General features: G+C 38.1%; 1 long non-coding RNA gene across 1 annotated transcript; it reads right to left on the reverse strand.

The window, feature by feature from the left end:
* Positions 1–9709: 9709 nt before the first annotated feature.
* On the reverse strand, positions 9710–14815 carry LOC129447913 (uncharacterized). Its single transcript, XR_008645589.2, has 3 exons — positions 14679–14815; positions 10082–10147; positions 9710–9885 (listed from the first exon to the last, which is right to left on the reverse strand). It is a non-coding gene; the product is annotated as an uncharacterized lncRNA (long non-coding RNA).
* Positions 14816–23301: the final 8486 nt, after the last annotated feature.

Below are 23301 nucleotides of genomic sequence, written 5' to 3' on the forward strand. Positions count from 1 at the left end.
CTTGAGTAATAATTTTTCAGACGACTTTTTACTTCTACTCCTTACATTTTCACGCAATTATCTGTACTTTCTACTCCTTACATTTTAAAAATCGCCTCGTTACTTCTTTTAATTTCGGCTTGTTTTCTTTTTTTACACTCCGGCTTGACATCGTTAAAAAAACCTATCTTGATAAATTGCGTCATCCAGATGAATGCGTTTGTGGTTGGATGAGAAGTATAAACATACACCATTCCGACACCCTATTGGTTTGTATGCAATCCCCGCCCCGCCAGCTGACTGCAGATGATCAAAAGTTTGTTCGATAGCGCTGCAAAAGATTAACATAAAAGAACCGCGAGAGCGATTAGAAAGCATGCAGAGTGTCTCCCCTCGCGATGCTTTGATATCATCCGCCATCCGTTTGTACAGTAACAGAACGCGGCATTCTGTCTTCAAATGGAAAAGTAGGAAATAAAACTCGCGCATCACTTTCAGGTCAGTTCACATTCACAAGCCTGTGTAAATGTATAGCTGGCTGCTGACACCAATCCATCTGTGTGATTTAAATAGTATAACAATGTACCAATTTATATCATGTAACTTCAGTTGTTCAACTTAAATGACATTGTGCTGCGTTGCGTTTTGAAGCATGGCAAAGATATCTATGCTAAAGGCATCTGTTGTTTTGTATATGCTAATAACTACCCTAAATTTTATTTGCATTAACAAAACCTACTTAGCTGAATGCTTGAGTGTTAAAACAATCAAACAAATAATCATACATACAAACTTTTGCTTTTGTTAATAGACATCAGCTGTTTCCTTAAACCTGTTTCTACTTACAAGAAAGACATTTAGTAATCTTCCAAAATTGCTTGGATTTATACTGACTAAAGTAAAGTGTACTAAAGTCCATTAGCTACACAAGTACAGATGCAGACATATATGCTATAATATATAATTGCATATTTGTATAATTGTAGTTTGTGTTGCTGTCAAAATACAATTATAAATGATAACAATAGCATATTTCTATTCTCACACATACTATAGTTGTGTGTGATTTTGTTGTTTTTTAACTAAAGAGGGCACCACTGTAAAAGTTTGGCTTTTTGCACCATTACAATATTTATAGGCAACTAGTCATCATATCTTCCTCTCTATAGAACACATGTTAATGCTTAGCAGTACACATATATGGTTCTTTAATGCAGTGGTTATCAAACCTTTTTTGCGGCCTCCCTTGTGTACAGTGGATTCCTTTGCGGCCCCCCAAAGAAAATGTATGTCATAAACATTCTAAAACTTAAAATTTGAATTAAACAAAACATATTAAATTATACAATGTATTGCTTTTGTTTAGTAGCCTTATTTTTCTGAGGTTTAGTTACACAGAATTTATAATAAAGTAATGTATTTCATAAAATATTATAAAACTGGGGCCCCTGGCACCATCTCACGACCCCCAGTTTGAGAACCACTGCTTTAATGTATTTGTTTGCATTGTACTAAAATGCGTTCATTTTTAATGGGCATATACCGTATGCAGTTGAAACAGATAGCCTAGTGCAGGGGTGGGCAACATGGAGTGCCGATGTCCTGCAGTGTTTGGCTCCAGGTCTAATCAAGCAGACCTGAACAAACTAATAAAGGTCTATAAAGTCACCTGAAACTACAGGTAGCCAAGGTTTTATAAGGGTTGGAGCTAAAATCTGCAGGAAATCGGCACTCCAAGACTGACGTTGCCTACCCCTGGCCCTAGTGCATCCCAATTTTTTTTACATTAACATTTTTAATATAACACTATAGTTATTATGGCCTTTAGAAACGTTTTTTAGAGGAGATAGGGCAGTGCACAATAGGCCCCTGTGGTGCGGCTTAGGCTTTTTTCCGTAATGACATTTTTTTCCTTACATTACTTTTACTTTTATACTTTAAGTAGTTTTGAAACCAGTACTTTTTCACTTTTACTTGAGTAAAAAGCTTGAGTTGATACTTCAACTTCTACAAAAGTCTTTTTAAAACCTAGTATCTATACTTCTACTTGAGTAATGAATATGAATACTTTTGACACCACTGTCGGGGTGGAAACTGAGGGAGGAGCGTGACGCACGATAGGGGTGGTCTGCTCCGACCTGTGACATAGACATGCCCCTCACTGCTTATTCGCTACAAGTGTGTTTTGGTACTCGGCCCGATTCCCTTTTTCAAATTGTTTTTTTTAAAAATCATACTCTTTAGTCTACAAACATAAAGGTCATGTTCTTTCTGATCCTATTTTTAAACTTTAGTTAGTGTGTTATGTTGCTACAATAGCATAAATCAGTGGTCACCAATCCTGGTCCTGGAGGGTTGGTGTCCTGAAGAGTTTAGCTCCAACTCTAATCAAAAACACCTGAAGCACCTTAATTAGCTGCTTCAGGTGTGTTTGTTTAGGGTTGGAGCTAACCTCTGCAGAGACTAGGGTTGCCAACTTTCTGAAATGGAAATAAGGAAGGGGGGGGGGTTGCCTGGGTCCGGTGACATGCCCCCACGGAAAATAATTTTGAAAAAAAATAACCCCTGGAATGAAGACTTCTGGTGAAAATAGTGGAAACTAATTAATACATTTAGATAAATATATTTCATACAACTTCTTAGGCCTGAATATTTAATGAATAGCAAAGTATGCCTAATAAGTATACAAGACTGAACCACATAGATGTGAAAAATATAGGCTATCATGATCATTTTGCCAACAATGAACCATGGTTTTATTTAAATTTATAATACGCCCTCTTCAAAGACCCCACCCCTTTTTAAACCTTGAGCTATCTTAATCCATAATTATTTAATAAGAAACCCATCAGAAATGATTGACACATTATGAGACGGGAGGGAGCGGGACACAGGAACAGAGGGAGAGCACTGTTGAGATATATATGTGGATTGTCAGGCTAATTCTGTACTATCTCTTTTAATATAAACACTTTCTTATCAACTATATTTGCGTTTTAAAAATCCACATAATTACATACCATATGAGCCTCTGGAGACGACTGACGGACAATGAACCTTGACATTGTAACCCCTTTAAATTGAACACTACTTTCATGTGTAATTTAATTTGTGAAACATTTTTGATTTGTACATTTTGAAAGAGACTCATGTAATTGGTGCAGTACCATTCCCACCCACTAGAGGGCAGTTGACTAAAGTGTATTGAGTGAACTGGCTGTGTTTAGTTCAGATGAAGAAGCCAGCTGGACATGCATCCATGAGGTCGGAGTGATGGGCTGTTTCTCAATTCCAAGAACGCGAAGAACGGACTTGCGTCCTCGTGGAGATCGGTCTTGCCAGGCGACCTTGGAAGAACGAACTCGGAAGTTTTGCCGCAATGACTTCTGGGGCGTAAAGCGATTTCAGCAAGTCTGCACTCGATGCATCCTCGATATCAAGAACACATCCGGGTATTTTCATGCGTCCTCTGTCCTTGCGTTCTTGAGAATTGGAATGAACTTCGACCGTTAATGATGACGTAGAGCGAGGACACGAGGACGCAAGATCGCTGAAGAACGCATATTGAGAAACAGCCATGTTCCAGAAAAAAATCACTTAATCTTAATATTTTTTATGTTAAAATGTGTTAATTCTCTACTTAATGATGTTATAAATCATTCAGGTTGGAAATGCATCCCAGATCTGATAAAAGATTTGATTTTTTCGGTTGATTTACCGTGTTTCTTTATGAGAACTCTGGTGAGTTTGTTGTTTATTAACTATTTTAGTTAATCTAATATCAATCCTTCTCTATATGTGTTTTAAAACCCAATTAGAGTTACCTATGAAGTTTGAGAAGCATTTTTTATGTATATTAAGAGAGTTAAATTTGTGAACGAATCTAATAAGTCTGTGTTGGTTAAATGATTTCATCATTTATGAGTATATACATGGAAATGAGAGAAAGAAAGTTGTTATATGACAATATTGTGACATATTTGTATACTTTTAGCTGTTTTAAGTGTTCACATTGTCATACATTGCGTTTATATTTGTACTGGTGAGCATTTCATGTTGCTTAAGGTAAATATGTGTGTTTAAATGTTAAAATGAAGAGATCTGCTTAATGTTATCTGCATTATTTTGTGCAGATTGGGTTTTATGAGTGGATTTTGATTCTGCATCGTGACCTACTTTTGATTGGCGAGCCAGAGCCCTTTTTGATCTACACACGTGGAGTGAACCCACGCCCCCTTGTGGATTTATGGGATATAACAGCTAAGCTGTGATCTCACACACTTTGTACACACTAGAGGTCTACACGGAAGACCCGAGACCCGAAGACCCGGGACCCGCCCCGGGACCCGTACGGGTTCGGGTCTATATTTTAAATGATCAGCCGGGTCCGGGTCGGGTCTCAATCTATTACTTCGGGTCCGGGTCTGTTTAACATTGTGGTAATACCCGAGGTCGATCGGACTCGGAGAACACACACTCACATTTAAATAAAATATTTCTCCAGCAACAAAAACTTAGATGAACTGTCGCATACATTTTTTCTATGACGCTTAAGTTGCGTTAAAAAGTTTATATTTGGTTGCTCCAACCAGGCAGCTAACGCGCATGCGCTCTTGTAATGTTTCTCTGGCTACCAGTCAGGAGCTTCTGCAGTGAGACGCAATGACTTTACCTTTGACAATTGGCTATTTTATTTAGAAGGCGGGACCTATTCCGCCGTACCGCGCATTTTGCACTGACGTGACTTCTATAATTTTTATAATAATGTTATAAATTGACCGTCTTGCTGTTATATCTAAAGTTTTCGCGACTCTGCTCAAAGAGCACAGAGATGATAGCAAAGTAAAGCTAACGAAAGCAGCTATGACACTGAACGAGCAATCGTTATTATAATCCAAATGGGCAAACATTATTAAGCAAGTTGACCCGATACACAACAAAGTGGACTTTTAAAGCTGGAATAAGCATTAAACATTTCAATCGTCAAGAGAGGAATAACATGGATGGAACTTTCTTGGAAATAAGAATTGTGCATCACACACAGTCAGGTACAAGGAGGGAGAAGACTAACTTCTAACGTTATGGGTAAGACAAAAAGTTTCGTTTTCACTACTTGTTTATTGACTTATTAATAACATTTAGCTAAAGAATATTTGCCGGTCGGGTCTGTGTCTTCCCGGACGGGTTCGGGTCCAGATTTTAAATAATAGACGGGTCCGCGTCGCATCCGGGTCCAGCTTTTAAATAATAGACGAGTCCGGCTCGGTTCCGGTTCCAACTTTCAAAACAACAGACGGGTCCGGTTCGGTTCAGTGTAGCACATTTACGGGTCTGATCGGGTTCGGGTAGGAATTTTTGGACCCGTGTAGACCTCTAGTACACACTACCCGGGTAGAAAAATATACAAAAAGGCCTTTACACACATTCACATTGAGAACTGTTTCAACACACATGGATATCTGAGGACCGTATATATACACAGGATACAAGAGACTTTGGGACATTTAATTTTATTTTTATTTCCTCTTTATTCTATCTTGAGCTCAATATCAAGCACTTTCTCCCACTCTTAATTCTGGTTTTAAGAGTATCTGTTTAAATTGTGGGAATAGTTATTTCTAAAGTTTTTTCTGAATTTTCAATTAAAATGCCGGCTGTTAAATTTCATTTATAACTTGGCTTAGTGTCATTCTATCCTCCTAGAGACGAACCTAATTCACCTGTGAACTCTTGAGTTCAGTTATTCTTCTTTGTACAGTGTTACACGTGCTGCTTAATATCACACACTCCGCCGTGACAAACAGAAAAAACGCGACGGCATATGGTACAATTGGCCTTGTATTCATTGTCCCTCACGCATTCCAGCCACTGGTAGTCATTTTCCCATTCAATTCTATATTTTTGTGCTCGTTTCTTTGATGCAGTCATTTTTACATTTCCCGCTGTTGTCACTTGTCGTCATTGTTGCTATGATACGTGACATCACAATGACTGAAACGACCAATACGCACAACCGGCGCAACATCATAGAATGTCTCTGAACAGGTATCGGGAGCTGCAGTGGAACGCTGTGTCTGTTTCAGACCGGGCCAAACCAATTCTTCAAATCTTGAGGGGGGATAAGAGCAGCCCCTCCCAACTTAGACTGATCCTCAATATCTTGCACCAGTGCTGTGTTTGGCTGAAACGCTCGGGGCACGGGGAGTGCCTTCCAGGCAGCGCTGCCTTGAAGGCTTCGTTGAGGGCTTAAAACACCAACGAGTCAGGAGGTCACCCCCTGCTGAAAATCTGTGCTAATTAGCAAATCCAGGTGATTGGAACAAAATACTGGGGAGGACTTTTACTCCTGGCACATGGATTTTACACCTCTGCATAGAACAAGGAAGACATCAGCCCGTTTTTAGGACAGTGAATGCAGCACTATAGAGATAAGAAAATTGTGTGGAAAAATACTGTGTTTTTTTACACGTGAAACATGAACACATGTTATATTGCGCACTGTAAACACAATCAAAGCTTCAAAAACACAGAAAGAACGAGACCTTTAAGGCCAGTTATGGTTGACAGATTTCGCAGAAATATTGCCAATTGGTGGGTGAATAGCTGTGGTGTATTAATGGTAATGCAAATCAGTGACCTATTCACTGGGGCACTGTTAGTAAGACTGAGCAGCACCCATAGCTTATCATTGTTTTTGTAACATCATAACATGTCAAGCGCTTTATCTTCACATGAAAATGAAAAGTCATGTAATGATGACACTTACACGTGATTTGAATCATGATCTGCTAGTCCTGATCTCAAAGTAGTCATTGTGCTTTTTTATATTAGATACTACAGTCACTGATATATCAACAGGAAACACTCTATTGAAATGATCAGTGTCATGGGATTTTATCCTGCCAAAATATGTTAAATGCTACATATTCAGTTTTTAAATGAAGTTGACTACTTGCACTCAATACAGTATCTTGTCAAAAAAATGACTAATGCCTGTTATGTAAAGATAGTCAACTCTGTTAGATTAGATTAATTATATTTATCTGTTTATAGAGTGGAAATTCATCTTTGAAGAAAGGCAACAAATACATCTAACACACGACACAATGAACACAGATTCAGATGAATGAGAAGAAAGCCAGCCAGCAGCAGCAGCAGCAGGCAAAAGATGAAGTTATGACAGAATAAAATGAGCAGAGTTATAAAATAATAAAGGTTTCATTGCTCTGTCTGACTTCATATGAAACCTATTTAGCAGGTGTTATTATACCAAGCAAAGATAGTGGAAATTAACTGTTTGACAACATTGTCGCATCACATGAAAACTTAATATTCAGACAAATCCTTATAATATACTGTAAGACATAACTTTGAACAACAGTGATGGAAAATAACGAAGAATGAGAAATAATAAGCAAACTTGAATGAATATGTAATAAAAAATATTATAAACTGGATATATTAAAATTAGTAAAATAATAATTAAAAACAAACTCACTCTTTTCCTTCACAGCGATATAAGGAGAAACATTTGTGACTAACACAGAGCTGTTCAGACTAGGAAAGTAGTTAGGAAAGAGTCAGTTTAGTTAAACGGTTATGATATGAACTTAGGGTTAGGGTTAACATACACCAGGGCCGGAGTGGGACTCATTTTCAGCCCTGGAGTTTCAAGCCTTAGACCGGCCCACTTTAGTTCATGACTGACTATTGAAATAATATCTTTAAACCCTCAGTAGTATAAGTCTGCAGTAGTGCACTGTTCTCCGCAGCCTTGCAATTCACTGTATTTTTCAAATCATATTCCGTGCAAATGCAGTAAACAATTATAATTTTTGCCATAATCATGCAGCTCTACCATAAGACCATAATATTACTAAAGTAAACTTATTCAAAAACTAAAGGAAACAATTGTGTTTGTGTTTTCCTCTATATTTCTATTTCTAAAAAATGGTGAGTCTTGAGATTAACTGTTGGGTTGATAACGTTTGGAAACCCCTGATATACAATACACAAGCAAGATTTATCAAGTATGCATTGGAAACAAATTGAAAAAATCTGTATCTTTTTTTAGTACTTAGATCATGTCTATTGCTAAATAACGTAGGCCTACATTGTGTTAAAAAAAAGAAAACATCATGGATATACTTTTGAAACTACTTTTTCAAATAAACTAATGAGTTTTACATCAAATAGATTTTTGCTCCTCTTGCAATAACGATGAATAATGACTATTCATAGAGAATTCATCTATGACTTGGATAAACAAATACGTTTTGTAAATTCTTTTCCTTTTAGAGGCCAGCCCGTTTGTATTAAGACGCGCTCAAGTTTATTTAAAATATAATAGACGCGCGGCCGGCAATCGCACTCAAAAGACGCGATCAAGTTTATTTAAAATATAATAGACCCGCGGCCGGCAAGAGAACTCAAAATACGCGCTAAAGTTTATTTTAAATATAGACGCTCGGCCGGCAAGCGCACTCAAAAGACGCGCTCAAGTTTAATTAAAATATAATAGAGGCTCGGCCGGCAAGCGAACTAAAAAGACGCGCTCTATTTTATTTTAAATATAGACGCGCGGCCGGCAAGCGCACTCAATATAGACGCGTCTGAAACAAAACTCGTGTTCAAGTAAGCGCTTTGAAAACCAGAAGACAGCGGCACGTCCTGCGTTTCCCATGCGTTTAAGATGTCAATGAACCCTAATGCAAGAATTCTTCCAATAAGTGGTCGGGACTCGGGACACAATCAACTTGTGCATAAAGCGACGGGAACATCTCTCACCCGCAAATACGTGTCATCCCGGTGGCATGACAACACCGGCCCTCGTGGCCAAAAAAAACAGACCGGCCCACCGGGAATCCTCCCGGTTCTCCCTATGGCCAATCCGGGCCTGACATACACTGTAAACAAAATCCGTAGAAATTGCAGCTGAGTTGCCGGTAATTTACCGTAGATTTAAATTTATGTTATTTACTGGCAACATTTTGTTCAAAGTTAAATGAACATTGAACATTTGCAGGTCTTTGTCTTTACAGAGTAAACAAAAAAGACAGCATCAAGCAAAACATTCTGGGAAACAAAATCTGAAGCAAAAAACAGAAAAATTTTGATTATGATTTCTGGTTCCCAGAATGCTTTGCATGATGCTGTTATTGTATAGTTTTACTCTGTAAAGACAAACAGTTGTAAATATTCAAAATGTATTCAACTTTGAACAAATCCCTGCCAGTAAACAACACAAATGTAAATCTAGGGTAAATTACCGGCAACCCAGCCGCAATAACATTGAAATTTTTACGGACTTTCTTTACAGTGTAAAATTTACATAAAAACCACAATGAGCATTTACAGTCACATTCTACATACAAACAGAAATAAATTCATAGAGCCATTCACATTTGATTTTGTCATCATCAAAATATTACCACCAAAATTTGAGATTATGAGCATTATTAAAAGTCAATGATTAGTACAAATGTGTCACAGCTACAAACCAACTAAATCTGAGCCGCTGCTTAAGCTGCTGAATATTTCCTACAACTCTGTGCAGCATGAAGGCCATCATTTTATTATGACTTTGCTTTTCAATAAGTGATAAGGACAATAACATCAAAACTTTAACAAACAGACAAATATCTAAATCTGAACAAAAATGTAATAAATGTAGATATCAATTCAACACTTTTGTTTGTTAACAACATATTTACAATGCCAATAACTGAATCACTATTGGTTTAAAGGTACATTTTAATTTGCTTGTAATATTGTAAATTCTGCTGCTGTTTGTATGATTTATTTGTGAGATGTTTTGTTAACAGAGGCATAAAGCTCTGTGCAGTTCTTCTGGACTTCAACTTCTCCTCTGATGGTAGCATAAGTCACATTATCAGCAGAATGAACCTGAATGAGCATTGGAGAAATTGACAAACAAGTTTTAACCTACAGATTGTATAACAGGTTGTTAGCATTGAATCAATTTAAGATACAAATTTAAGAGATTGCACATCATTAAAATGTTAAGGTGCATTAACTCATGTTATGAAAGTATGGAGGGCAGATTTAACACCTTTAAGAGTAGAAATGTGGTGGTACTTACATTCTTCTTCTTCTGTTCTTCACAAGAATTGATCACCTCTGAATAAATCACATCATCTTTCTGCTCCTAAACATTAAAAAATATATGAGGAACGAAGTTATGAGGAGTGAAAGATCTAAGAGATGACTGGCATTTTGACTTGAAAATCCAAACATACATTTGTGTTGTATTTCAATTCTTATTTTCTTATCCTTATGAGGATTTTTCATTTGTAACTTTTTATATTTTGTTTATTAAATTTATATGCTATTTTTATTATATATAGATTTTATTTTACCCATTTTTGTTTTATTGATGTTTAATCTTATGTTCGGTAGTGTTTTCACAAGTACACATGAAGGTAGAAGTGTTAACTAACAACTTTAAAGTTTACTATCATTGAGTAACAAAATAATTTTTAAGATGAAGAGAGATCTAGTTAGACATCCTGCAAGAACTAGTAAACTGGATTCAAATTTTGGATTTTCAGTATCTAACATACAGTAGGCCTAGTTTTGATCTATCAGTAGTATTAAAGACCATCAGTTACTGCTATAAGTTATATTAAACATGTGTAATGATAGCTGGCTCCCTCTGTTGGCCTGCATAGATTCCATCTATACATCTGCCTCAGGCATAGGCGGAAATCCCGGGGTGGGGGACGGGGGGTCAGGACCCCCCTATCTGAGGGTTGCCCCCCAAAAAAATATAATTAAAATATGTGTATTGAAAATTATTTAATGATTTATAATACTTAAAATAGATGTGTAAGAAGTAAAACAATACAAATGCAAACGGAGCAACAACAAAAAACTTTGTAAACATTTGGATTCCCCCCTCCCTTGCCTCACAGTGGTTTTGTCCACTGTCAGCGCCACACAATCGGGTGGTTGAGAAGTGTACGGAGCCGACGCGTTAATCAGCTATATACCTACAAACCCACCACTTATCAGTTTATCCTCATATGTTTTAAAACTGGTCTATCTGGACATATAAACATGAACATATTTCGTTTTATGAGAACAGAAGCAGATAAACGAACAAGAAAACATTTTTGTGCATTTATGCAGAGGTGAGGCAGAGCTGAAAGTATCAAATTACATTTACTCACGTTGCTGTAATTGGGTTTTTTTGTGTGTACTTTTACTTTTTTGAGTAGTTTTTAAAATGTGTACCTTTACTTTTACTTAAGTTTGTTTTGTTTAAACTTCGCTACATTTTAAATCATATCCGTTACTGAGTAAAAAATAAAATAAAAAAGCAAGAAGCGCCACGGATGATTGATTGATGGGCGGGGGAACGCGCAAAAAGAGCCATGGAGAGGGACGAGACAGGCGCGGGCTAATGCAGAACCTCAATTCAATCCTTATGAAAGAAACCCCTGGCCATTGACGCGAAGCAATTGTTTCATTCAGGCTCTTGAATTGCCGACCGGGTTACCGCATAATCCTTCGAGGTCTAGCAGCTTCGCGTCAAGTCAAACAACTTAAGAACGTCCTCGGAAATGCGCAGGGCCGGGTTTCCCGATAACGATTGAACTTAGCACTTAAGAGCGGTTTCTACGAGCTACTTAACGAACATTCGTTGTTCATTTACGTGCGTTTCCCAAAGATTACTATTATTATTTGTTGTTTATTATCTATGTTTATTTATTATTATGGATTATTGCATTGTACCGTAAATATTTATTTGGTTTCTTTAATTAGATGCCATTTCCCTTCAAAACAATGTTTAGATGAATTATAGCAGCAATCGGTATGAACCATTTATCAATTTGCTATACCAACTTTTACCAAAATACAAAAAACTTTTACCAACTTGTACAAAATACGGTTCCTTCTTTATTAATTTATGTTTAGTCATTTAAATTTGATTTCTCATTTGAATTTTAAATATATTATATGATATATTTATTATAAAATAAACAAAGAAGAACCCATAATAAATAAACATTTAAAACATTACATTATCGTCATTGCAGGAGTGCAATTTGCTGGTTGTCCTGTAGGTGACCTTGTATCTCTGTTGTCTTACGATGCACTTATGAATGAACGATTACTCCAGAGCACTTGTAGATCTACAATGATTTTCAAGTGCAACTTAAGTTACGAAGCTTTTGGGAAACAGCCCGTAATTCTAAGATGATTCGTACGATCGTTTTTACGATCTACTTAGCCTTACGATGCTTTTGGGAAACCCGGCCCAGGTCATTAGACATTGCAGAGAGAGAGAGCGAGAGAGAGAGATTGAAAGACATCGGGTACACAGGTCAGGGAAGCTATACAATAAATGTGTAAAGAATAAAAGTATTATGACACTCATCTCATGATATGCTCATTTAAACTAGGTATATAGTTTAATATAATAATGTATGTTACCAGCAATACATCAATTACAACCTTACTAAAGTGATTGTATTTCCTAGCTGCTGAATCATATTATTTTGCTTCAAAAGTGCATAACTCACCTGTAAAAATCATTAAATAATTCCATAACTGTTTCTTAGTTATAAAAAAGCTTTTTATTTTATTAACTTTTTGTTATTGCACTTTTATTGTAAAGATGTTCCTACAATAAAAACAACTAGTTTGAGATTTATATTTCCTTGTCCTTTTTGAACTATACTAGAAACCTTTACCCGCTGTAAAAAAGTAACTTTTTACTCTGAGTAAAATTAAAATGACTTTTTACTTTTACATGAGTATTTTCAGACCAGTAACTTTACTTTTACTTAAGTAAAATATTATTAACTTTACTTTTACTTAAGTGGAATATTTTATTACTCTTTCCACCTCTGCATTCATGTATATTAAAATTACATTTGCGTCCGTTCACAGAGAAAGAGAAACGTTTTCTATCTGTACACATTTCCTTGCAAGTACAATTTTGCCTGTATTATTGGTGTCCCCTTCAAAAATTGTTCTTGAAAAATTTTATTTTTATTGTCCCCCCAACATTTAGATTAAATTTTCGCCCCTGGCCTCAGGACTCCATTACCCATCATCCCTTGCACTAGTCTTATCAGCACCACACCTGTTCCTGTTTGCCAATTATGGCGCTTTTCCATTGCAAAATACCCCACGGTTTGGTTTAGTTTGGGTCGGGTCAGCTTACTTTTGGGAGCTTTTCCTTTGGGTGCAGTACGTAGTACCCAATACTTTTTTCGTACCACCTCAGTTGGGGTTCCAAGCGACCCGAGCTGATACCAAACGTGACCCGCACTCAAAAGACGCGCTCAAGTTTATTTTAAATATAGACGCGCGGCCGGCAAGCGCAATCAATATAGACGCGTCTGAAACAAAACTCGTGTTCAAGTAAGCGCTTTGAAAACCAGAAGACAGCGGCATGTCCTGCGTTTCCCATGCGTTTTAGATGTCAATGAACCCTAATGCAAGAATTCTTCCAATAAGTGGTCGGGACTCGGGACACAATCAACTTGTGCATAAAGCGGCGGGGACATCTCTCACCTGCAAATACGCGTCATCCCGGTGGCATGACAACACCGGCCCTCGTGGCCAAAAAAAAACAGACCGGCCCACCGGGAATCCTCCCGGTTCTCCCTATGGCCAATCCGGGCCTGATCGTCACTACCAGCGTCATCGCTAAAAGATTAGCTTTAGCTTACTGCTAGCTTGCTGTCTCGAGCAAACATGTTGTCAGCTGTGCTCTGCAATAAGTTCCCAAACTCCCTTTTAGCGATGAAAAACATCCACAGGTTGAGAACCAGGAACACCAGAACAGTTTTTTCCATACTTGCAGTTTGTGGTGGCACATTCGCGACGTGCACGTCTGCATATATGCTTAAATGCAACTTCATTGAGGCTCAGCGGAGCGCCGTCGACTGACGCCACGGGTGTTTGAACAGAAACGGTCATGTGAGACAGAGGTAGTTATAAACACGATGTGCAAACATCTGTTTGTGGTGGCCAATTTTAATTTTGTGGTGGACTGAGAAATAAATAAATGTATGGGAATGTACAACAACACTCTCACTTGTATGATGTCATAACAGTATGCAGCGCAAACTAAACTAAACCGTGGGGTACTATGCAATGGAAAAGCGCCATCTTATGCACTATTTAAACCATGCTCACACTTCAGCACATTGCAAAGTATTGTTAGCACTGTCTGCACTTCAGAGCGTTATTCTGTCATCCTGTCTCTCTGTTTTTGACCCGTGCATGTTTATCGTTTATGATTGTTTGCTGCCTGCCCTGACCTACGCCTGGATATTGTACTACGATTTTGGATTACCTTGCTGTTGTGTTTGCCTGGTTGTTGACCCTTGCCTGTTCATGGATTACTTAAAAAAAAAAACTGCATTTGGATCTAACCTATGTGTACACTGTGCATGACAACATGCTGCAGTGAGCGGAAATGAGTGACTTTTAAAAATGTTGTAAGTTTTAGTTTTGAAGAGGAAAGAATATTGGTTTTTAAAGCTGTCTTTAGATGATTGTTAGGCTGGCACATAACTCTAACAAGGGTGGCACATTTAGTGAAAATACAAAAGACATGAGTATGTTACAATACACAAAAATGACCACAGTAACTGAAAATTTTCACAAATCTCATAAATCTTTGAGTTTATTGGAAATTAACAACATTGCTCACTCACAGGAATATTGGAAATGATGATTGTGTCATTGCTTTCTTTTTTGACATTCCTATCTGGGACCTATAACAGTCAAGAATAAACAGTATCCATAATATATATAAGATTTTTTGACCCAAACCAGTGATGCGCGCATCAATGTATAAACAACCCGCACCCACCGATGTTTTCAACTAACCAGCCCCCAACTCGGACCACAAAAAATATATATATACCCGACCTGCTTCCTTGGACTGCATTTCTTAAAAGTAGTAATTTTTTTAAATAGTTAATTGGCATCTTTATTTCAAACGACCCGACCGACCGTGACCCGAATATCATTAAAAATATTTTTGGATGACTTGTAACCGCGGGTGACCGCAGGCACTCGCTCATTTTGGATCAACCCGTGCATCACTGACCCAAACACAACTAATGAGATACAATTATTGCTAGGACAGTTTCCTCTACTAGAAGAAATATATTACCATGTACAATGGTGATAGCTTATAAATTAATTCATTATACTCACCAGATGGACATCAGCTTGTCTTCTACCTGAAAATTAAATGTACTTCATGTAATAGGAGTATTTTTGATAAAAAAGCTAAAATGATTGTATGTGTGTGCGTGTCTGCGTGTATGTGTGTGTGTGTGTGTGTGTGTGTGTGTGTGTGTGTGTGTGTGTGTGTTGGTATATGTGGTTTACAACTTGTTGAACATTTTCTAAGGTCAGTAAACTACACTCTTAAAAAAATTAAGGTGCTTTATGATGCCATTTTGTCTGAATGGTTTTAAAGAACCTTTAACATCTGAAGAACTCAATTGTTTTATGAAAGTGTTTTGCAGTGAAAAAGGTTCTTCAGATTATAATAAGGGAAGAAAAAAATAGGTTCCCTTTCAGTCGGTCACTACAATGTCACGTCATGACCAACCAATTGTCAACACGCCTCAAAAAGCTACCAAAATGCCAATGAACTTTGCATGCATGTATTTGCATGTGCCCGCTCTAGTGGCAGCAGCAGCAGCAAATCAGCTCTTTTTGCTTCAAAAGTCGGCAGATCAACTGCTATTGAGAAGCTCTCTCTCTGCTCATGGGGATACACTGCGTGCTGAAATTAGTTGGAAAAAACTTCATCACTCCAGAGGAGGCTCGCGGATTTCCATATCTTTAATTTCAGTTTTGAACTTGAGTCTGAGTTTGTGCATTGCACTCCCCTGAAATCCCCTTTTTAAAGACGTCATTTTGTCCGTGGAGTTCCGGATTGTTGTCAATTGTTGTCAATTGTTGTCTCTTGAGACGGTTTCATACCTCTGGGAATGTCACCCACCTTAAAGGTTCGTTGGCAAAGCTCCGGAAGTGCAATCTCTGTATAATGGTGCTGAATGGCGCTGGGATCCAGTCCTGGAGAGACCAGCCAACTCTTTCCTCACAGGCCTGCAAGCAGTTGTCCCCACTAGTCCCCGCTTTTGCACTATCGGGCCTGTGCGAGCCAGGGCTTCAAACGGGCCTCATGGAGCCAATAGCCTCAGACCTCCAGCTGTATATCCAAAATCACGACGCGTTTGCATTGTCAAGCCAATAGCGCCGCAGCGCTTCAGAAAACCCTGCACTTAATACGCCTACCTGGATGTAACGTCACACAACTCCGCCTGTTTTACCGCTAGGAAGTCACTTCAATCTGACAGGAGACGGGAGTGAGATCGCATCATCATACAACAAACATAATGAAAAATATAGCTGCAAGCAGCAATTGCCGGGTTTCGAGCATTAAAGCACGTCAAAAATGTCAGACGTCGATTAGCAGGCTGAGGAGTTGCACCCGAATACAGACACAATGAATGATAGACCACCTCGCTCCAGAAAAACGAAAGAGATGGTCAAAAACGGATCATACAGACTATTTATGCTTACACACATGTGCACCTATAAGACAAACATGTAATGTCCTTAATGTGAAGTTATAAGGATAATTTGTTAACGAGAATAAGTTATTCAGATTTATACGGAAACATCCCTTTCAGAAATGGCTGTGTTTAGTTTAACTAAAAGGCCATTGAGTCGTGGTATGGTCATCAATGGTTCAAACAGACTGCGGACGTGCATATACGACACAAACAGCAGCGCAGCAGACCTCAAAGACTTACAGTGGACAGCACATCAAAGATGTCAGACGTCGTCGACCAGGCTGATCCAGCATCCACAAAAACGAAAGAGATGGTCAGAAACAAATCATACAGACTATGTATGCTTAAACACACGTGCACCTATAGGACAAACATGTCACGTGCTTAATGTGAAGTCATTCGCTTGGGTTCAAGCGATTTGGGATCTTATGACCTTTAAGGGCATGCCTGAGTAGATTTGCAGCATTGTACAAAATAAATGATGAAAAGTAAGCTGCCAGACACACTTGTTCATAGTTGTCGTCATAGCCGAACCCCATGTCTCTAAGATGTTCTGATACTGAGATACAGCTCTTGCTAAATGGTTGCTAGGGTATTCTCATTGGTTGCTAGGGAGTGAACTGCAATCCACCAATGATTATACTAACAGCCATGAAAGGCACAATCTATGATGACTCATGATTTTTGATGTAAGGTTGCAGTATTTTTAAGTGAAAATAACAAATAACCACTAGGTGGCGCTATGTCAAACTCATGCATGCAACCTCGGGTCATGACTGTGTTACATGTAGCTAGTATCACGCAGTGGCGAACCGTGGGTACTTCAGCTGGGCCTTCAAAATATGCAATGAAGTGCAAATGCCTCTCCATCCATAATATACTAGGATATTCGTATTTTCGTTAAATCATACAGTGAACGTGTAAAAATTCTGAGCACGCAAAGTTAAATTACAGAATGGGCATTGTCTGTCTTTAAATGCAGTTTTAAAGTTTAAATTACTTTAATCTAACTGTTAAACACAAATACAGATTCTGCTGCTCTGTAATGACAGGGGCTCTGTAAATTTGCATTTAACAAGCTTAAATTATGTTCTTTAATTTATATTTTATTTTTGGAAATATATATTTAGCTGTCGGATACCTTGTTAATCTTTTTCATAAAGGGAAATATAGCACCCTGCGTTCTCAGTGCACTTCCTTGTGGCTTATAACTGTTGTTATAAGATATCCAGGGCTCGCAAAATCGCTAGCCCGAGCCCCCAGGTCCCGGGGCTATTGCGAATTCTTGTCGGGCTATAAAATGTATCTCCGCCCTGCCCATCGGGTATAGCGAGGTAAAAAATCTTTTTCGCGTTCTCTCAGATTTAGTTAGGAAATTATATTGTATGTAATTCGGCGTTGTCTGTCAGTCATTACTATCCTCACGTAACAAGTGAAACTGTCAGGAAGTAAAAGTATAATTAAACCCATTATTTTTCTCGTGTTCGCGTCATATGCACAGGCTCCTCTGCACGCGCTTCTCCCAGCTGTGCTCTTCACGAGTACGCGCTTAAGTAATTCCGTTTTTACCTCAGCCCTATCAAGCTAGCCACAACGTCAATCACGTTTTCCGCCATTTACCTCAACCACTCTCACCGCAGAGATTCGGGCCATTAGACTGTATTAATATTAACGGTCTATGATCTTCGTCTTTGGTGTTTTACGGCAGCTCGCATCCAGTTTGTTGCATGATTAGGACTTCATGAAGGCTTACAATGTTTTGTTTTTTGCCCGCCCACTTGAAATCAAAACGTGATTGGTCGATTTGCCTGTCACTCTCCACACCAAAACACATAGCTTGGCCTTCCCTGGGATTCATGAAGTCCTAACCAATGAATGAGCCAGCTAACCGGGCCTTAATAGAGACGGACGATTCTGATTGGATTAGATGTTTTCATGACATGAACCTGACAGTAAGCTTAACGTTAGAACATAGATGAGAGAAAATATATTACATGTATTGTATTGAATTGAATTAAATAGAAATTAAAAAATATAAAAACATATTTTTATTGAATATTATTTATTTGTATTATTATAATAAAAAATCTTTTTATACATTTTTTTAGGCCTTCTCTGAAGGCGTAGAAGGCCCTGAAGGTTCCCCACTGGTATCACGGCTATTCACTTTAGTTTAGTGAAGAAACAATTGTATGACCATTTGGCTTACTCAATGTCAAAGGTTTTGTTCAATTATGAGGCCAACTAGTGGTGTAGGCAAAAAAAATTTTTTGTATTGCCTCAGACTCTGCTCAGACATCAGCATAACAAATCTGGTAAAAAAATGTCATTTCATAGCGGAGTTATAACCATTTATGTGTAGAAAACACAAAAAATGAATGTAATTTTTCGTTTTTTGCAATTTTCGGCCATTTCTGATGGAAATTTTAACATAACGCCAATAGAGGGTTTTTTTCAGAAGGTAAAGTTAATTTCTTCCTATGGTGTTTTCGAGTCGATCGGAATAACCCTCGCGGAGTTATTCACGCATGTTTTGTAAGCACAGTTTTTGCAGTGCAGAACTAACCGTAAGGCAAAACCTGGTATGTTTGGTATCGTAGGACTTGGAAACAATTCAGGATGATAAAAAAAACAACTCCCATGAAAATCTCTTGACCACAGATAAAATAATAGGCGTGAAAGTTGTAACCATTGCATAATCACAGTATTTAGTGCCATTTTCCCCGTTATAGCGCCATCTAGTGTCCGATCGGCTAGCTTTTTATATCACGGCCTTAGACCGATGGCCTACAAATATGATTCAAGCCCCGTGATGATATCTCAAACGACTCTTGAGTTATGGTCGTTTAAATGTTTTAAGCTCCGCCCAGTTCGGTTTTTGGCCACTCCTTGCGTGATTGAATGTAAATTTCCATTTTTTTTTGATAATTATTTATAATCACACTCCACAGAATCAATCTGCCTTGGTTAGGTTCAGATCGGGCGAAAAACCAGGGACTAGTTCGCAAAAGTAGGTTTGAACGTTATCGCCAATAACTCACAAACCATTTGATTGACAGCAACGCTTCCAGAGGCAAAGTTTTTCGTCATGAGCCAATCTATCATATGATGTCATGTTTGTTTGTGTATGTCAAACGTCACGTGATACAGGCACCGAAATACGGTATTACGCCCCCTAGTGGCCAAATGACACCAAAATTCTTACAGGCCTTCAGGAGCAGTACACGAAGAAGCACAGTACGTTTCGTTCCGATCGACCTTTGTTAACCCTGTCAAATCAGTCCTCAACCTTCATTAGCCGACGACGGCCATGTTTTTGAAGATACGTCAATGTCCTTATAGACCCTCATGGTACATTGCACAAAGATATACCATACAAAATATTAGGTGTATCGGGCTAACGGTTGTGTAGTAATAGCCATTCCCGATCTCAAGCCTGTTACAGCGCCACCTAGTGGCCAAAATCCGCATCTTTTTTACTGTGATCCCGGAGTGAGCTGGTACATATGTGTACCAAACCTCGTTAAGATATCTCAAACCGTTCACGAGTTATAGCCATTTCAGTGACGATAGGCTACTTCCTGTATTAAGTTTTGGCGCCCCCTAGTGACCCTGAAGCGGAATTTCAAATTCTGTTCGATAATTATTTACCTACTCACTCCACAGATTTCTCCTGCGTTGGAACGATTCCGATCGGGCAAAAAACCTAGGACTAGTTCATTTTGGCTTGAAATGCATATTATGCAAATTAGCGAAAAAATTTGCATACCGGAAATGAAATCGGAGATATACATTTTTTAAGTTTGGAGCCAGGGATTACAATGATACCAAACACTTGAGTGTAGGATGTCCGCTTTAGGAGTTATGATGCTCAACGCGTCGGGCATTGCTATAGCGCCACCTATGGGCCGATTTGGCTGATTCACTGTATCTGAGTAGCCTGCTAATATACAACCAGTTGACCAAGTGGCAAGTTTCTACGACTTACGGTTTGGGCTGGGCGATGCGTTTTAAGGCGGAAAAATAATAATAATATTAAAGCTGCAAGCAGCATTTACCGGGTTTCGAGCATTAAAGCACGTCAAAGACGTCAGACATCGTCGACCAGGCTGATCTAGCATCCACAAAAACAAAAGAGGTGGTCAGAAACGGTTCATACAGACTATGACTTGCCACTGTCGGACTTTCTGATTCTGCCATAAATTGGTTTTCTAATATCTATCAGGTAGATCCCAGTCTGTGGTCTTGAAAGACTGTATGTCATCTGTCCTATCGGTTTTAAAGGGCGTCCCTCAGGGATCAGTTTTGGGACCTATTTTATTTTCGTTATACATAAATAATATTTGTGATAACATTCCAAACATCAAGTATCATCTCTATGCAGATGATACTGTTATTTATTGCTTTGCTTCATCAGCTTCGCAAGCTCTTAAATGTCTACAGTCAGCATTTAACACCGTTCAGTATCGCCTGTGTGAACTTAAGCTGGTTTTAAATATAGATAAGACCAAATTAATGATGTTTTCGACCTCTAAAGCTGAGCCAAAAAATTTTCCTGAAATTCTATCACTGCAAGGAGCTAAAATTGAATGTGTTACGAGTTATAAATACTTGGGCATTGTATTGGACAGTCAGCTAAGCTTTAAAGTACATATTGATAAATTAATTTCCAAACTTAAGTTAAAACTTGGCTTTTATTACAGAAACAGAACTTTATTTTCATTTAATGCTAGAAAATATTTGGTATCTGCAACATTTTTACCTTTATTGGATTATGCAGATATACTTTATATGAATGCCCCAACACAATATTTAAAAAAACTTGATACAGTTTTCCATAGTGCCTTGCGTTTTATTATTGGGTGTAGTTATCAAACGCATCACTGTATTTTATATGAGAAGGCAGAGTTACCATCCTTGTATACTCGAAGAAGTTTTAATTGGTATTGTTTTATTTATAAGTCGATTTGCAGTCTTAATCCACATTACTTGTCTCTTAACTTTTCAAACCCCAACGGACGCTACCAACTTCGCTCAAACGATTTCATGCATTTTAAAGTTCCTAGGGTTCGAACAGAGATAGGGAAAAAAGGTTTTACATATAATGCCGCCTCCTCTTGGAATTATCTACAGGATACTTTAAAGCTCACCACGTTGCCGTCGCTAAATGAGTTTAAGCTGCTTTTAACAAATTACATGTTTTATCCCTTGGTAAATTGTTGTTGTGATTTATGAGTGCGTTTTATGTTTTGTTGTATATTGTATAATTGTATATTTTAACTATTTGTTGCTGCCTTCTTGGCCAGGTCACTCTTGTAAAAGAGATTTTAATCTCAATGACTTTTAACCTGGTTAAATAAAAAGAACAGAACAGAATGTATGCTTAAACACGCGTGCACCTATAGGACAAACATGTCACGTCCTTAATGTGAAGTCATTCGCAGCCACCAGACACACGTGTTCAAAGTTGTCAGCAAAAAAGGTGTTATCATTCAGTGAAATGTCTCCCTCTCTTCTCACGGAACATTGACAAACAGAACACTGAAGGAAATGTTTGTGGTGCTTGCAGTGGTAAAACTTGGGTCACAAAATGTTAAAATAGTGTTAATGAGTCAAAAGAGCCGAACCCCATGTCTCTATAATGTTCTGATACAGAGATACAGCTCTTGTTAAATGGTTGCTAGGGTATTCTCATTGGTTGCTAGTGACTGAATTGCAATCCACCAATGATTATACTCAAAGCCATGAAAGACATTATCCATGATGACTCATGATTTTAAATGTAAGGTTGCAGTATTTTTAAGTGAAAAAAACAAATAACCACTAGGTGGCGCTATGACAGACTCGTGCATGCAACCTCAGGTCATGACTGTGTTACTTGTAGCTAGAATCACGGCTATTCACTTTAGTTTAGTAAAGAAACAGTTGTATGACCATTGGGCTTACTCAATGTCAAAGGTTTTGTTCAATTATGAGGCCAACTAGTGGTGCAGGCATACCATTTTTTTTGTATTGCCTCAGACTCTGCTCAGACATCAGGGTATCAAATTTGGTGAAAAAATGTCATTTCGTTGCAGAGTTATAAGCATTTATATCCAAAAAACACAAAAAATGAATGTAATTTTTCGTTTTTTGCAATTTTCGGCCATTTCTGATGGAAATTTTAACATAACACCAATAGAACTTTTTGTTCAGAAGTTCAAGTTAATTTCTTCCTATGGTTATTTCGAGTCAATCGGAATAACCCTCGCGGAGTTATTCACGCATGTTTTTTAAGCACTATTTTGCTGTGCAGGGCTAACCGTAAGGCGAAACCTGGCATGTTTGGTATCGTTGGACTCGGCAATAATTCAAAACTCTTAGTAAAAAAGTCCCATGAAAATACGTCAAACTCAGCCTAAGTTATAAGCATTTACATGATTTGTCTGGCCACTAGGTGGCGCTGTGACGAAACGAGGCACACAACCTCAAGCCATGACTGTCATCACAAATACCAAGTGTCGTGTTGATACTTCATTTCTGTCCCCAGTTATAGCCAAAAAAGTCCAATTGGCTGCGCACACTTCAGACGTTTGGGCTTGGCATATCGACCGTAAGTCGAAAGTTCAACTTTTTTTTTATAATTATTGATATTCGAACTCCAAGGAACATTTTAGCACTGGAACGATTCTGATTGAGCGAAAAACCTAGGACTAGTTCGTTTTTATTTTTTTCGACAAAATCGAAAATACAGAAAAAA

This window comes from Misgurnus anguillicaudatus, chromosome 10 (assembly GCF_027580225.2).
Source record: "Misgurnus anguillicaudatus chromosome 10, ASM2758022v2, whole genome shotgun sequence".
NCBI lineage: Eukaryota > Metazoa > Chordata > Actinopteri > Cypriniformes > Cobitidae > Misgurnus > Misgurnus anguillicaudatus.